The 2192-nt window shown below is 54.2% G+C and overlaps 1 protein-coding gene across 1 annotated transcript in view; it reads left to right on the plus strand.

The window, feature by feature from the left end:
* The window catches only part of CSNK1G2 (casein kinase 1, gamma 2), a 46287-nt gene that overhangs the window by 193 nt on the left and 43902 nt on the right, over positions 1-2192 (plus strand). The gene's annotated exons all lie outside the window — the stretch shown is intronic.

Consider the following 2192-nt stretch of genomic DNA (forward strand, 5'->3'; position numbering starts at 1 on the left):
CGGGGGCGGTGGGGGCCGGGCCCGGGGTGCTGGGGAGGGTGTGAGGGCTGGGCTGGGCTCGGAAGGGCAGAGGGGGCCGGGGGGGGCAACGGGGCAAGGTAGGTGCCGGGAGGGAGGCCTGGAATTGGCCGAGGGGAGCTCAGGTGGGGCCCGGGGGTCTGAAGGGGCTGCAGGGCTCGGGCTGGGCCCGGGGGCTGAGGGCCCTTGGGCCGCCTCGCTCCGTTTCCTCCCGGCGACGCCTGTTTTGTGGCCCTGGGGAAGGGGTCCGGGTCCACCCGAGATCGCGACCCCCCCTCCCGGGGCCCCTTTGAGGCCGGGTCGGTGGCAGGGACGGGGTCGGGCCTTCCCCGGTTGTGTCCCTCGGCCTGCACCCTGCCCTGGCCTGCCCGGTGGAGCCGGAGCCTCGCAGGATGTTGGCTCCTTTGTATGTAGCTTTCCTCTCTCCAGAGGGGTTGGGAAGTGTTTATTTGGGGAAAGGGACTGTGCTGAATTTGGTTTTTAAAACAGCTTTTTTTTTTTTTTCTTTAGCAAAGTGGGTGAGGATGAATGTGAGAAACAGGAAAAATACCCTCCCCCTTTTGCCCCCACTAGACAGGAGCTGACTTTAGCTATTGCTAAGGCAGCCAAGAAGAGAGGTTTGCAGATGAGAACCAGCTCTCCTGTGGAGTTGGGCCACCAGAGGCCTGTGGCTCCTGTTTGGTGGCTGGCAGAGGGGAATTGAGTGAGGCTCTTGGATCAAATAACGTGAAGTTGTGGGGATGTTTGGGAAGGTGTCTTTTTCTTTTGAGGAATGGTTTGTGGTCTGGGCAGCATGGGGACCTGCCATGATAGGTGTATTTTTGAAGTTAAAAACCCGAAGTTTGCTAAACCTCTTTCAAGTTGCCATGAAATTAGTCCGTTCTAAACAAGCTAGAGGTAACCAGGACCTGGGTCAAACCGCGTGTAGAATGACTGCAGGCATGCGAGTGGTTTGCACCAGTGTGTTTGGAAGTTGCCTCGTTAACTAACCCATTTGTTTTCCTTTTGTACAACAAGTGGTTGGATATCTGGAAATGAATTCTGAGGAGTAAGTTCATCTGCCAGCTGGACTGTCCTGTCAGCCTGCCACATGCAGCGTGCCCCTATCTCCCCACTGCCAGCACAGAGGTTTAAAAATTGGGCCTTATATAACAGATTGGAGAAAACGTTTGGTGTTTGCCAGTGCGTCTGAAAAAGAATTGCTGTAAATTAGGGCAGGAGGCCTCCATGGGGATCCTGTGGAGAGGCCTTCTCTCTCTGTGGCGGGGTAGGCTTGGCTGCTGTGAGGAATTTGCCAAAGATTTGTTGGTTTTGTATTAATTTGGTGCGTTACAGATAGGAATGTTGTTTGGTGATGAATTTATCGCTGCTTAGCACTTTTTGGGCCTCTGGGTGGGTTGTAGTCTTGTGGTGCAGATGAGGATGGTCTAACCCCAATCTGCTGCCTGGCTGGTGGCAGCTTCTCTCAGGTCTGTGGTGGTATGCATGCTTGGGGAGCCTGAGTTTGCCCCGGGGGGTGGATTGTCTCGTTTGCTTGTAGAAGATGACTGCCCTCCTGTGTCAGTCTGCCTCTGGATTTGATCTCCTCCTTGTTAGCTTACAAATCTGTAAGGCCTTATAAATCAGTTCTGTAGTTTCTTTGCAAAAACAGCTGCCTCTCTGGTTTGCACTCGCATCAAAACGACTGGGGTGCAGTTGGTGGTGGTTTGCAGGGGAGACTGTTCTGTCCGGCAGCTTCTCTGGGCGCACTGAATGGAGCTCTGTGTTCCTGCCCTTGCAGCGTGGTTTGTGTTTGGTTTTCTTGTTGTAGCACTCTTCTGAAGAGCGAGTGAAGAGGAGGAAGTTGGCACTTGCAGTTCAGCAGGTTTCTGGATTCTGCCCTGCAAGTGCTTCTCTCTGCTGGTGTCAGTAGGTAGAGAGGCTTCGCATTGCCTCTTGTTTTGTATTCCGTTTCCGAGCTCCTGTGCAGCCCGAGTGTTGTCAAAACTGTTAATACGGGAGTGACTCAGCGGATCAATGAGAATGACATGAGGGTTGTGCTCATGGACAATCAGTATTTTTCCCCCCACCCCCTCCAGCCCCACTGGGCTGGAAGAGACTATGTCCGAGAGCGACTGCCAATAAACATCTTGACTGGACTCAGGCCTGATTGTGCTCTGTAGCTTCCGCCCCCC

Source organism: Haliaeetus leucocephalus, unplaced genomic scaffold (genome assembly GCF_000737465.1).
Source record: "Haliaeetus leucocephalus isolate CR32 unplaced genomic scaffold, Haliaeetus_leucocephalus-4.0 Scaffold215, whole genome shotgun sequence".
NCBI lineage: Eukaryota > Metazoa > Chordata > Aves > Accipitriformes > Accipitridae > Haliaeetus > Haliaeetus leucocephalus.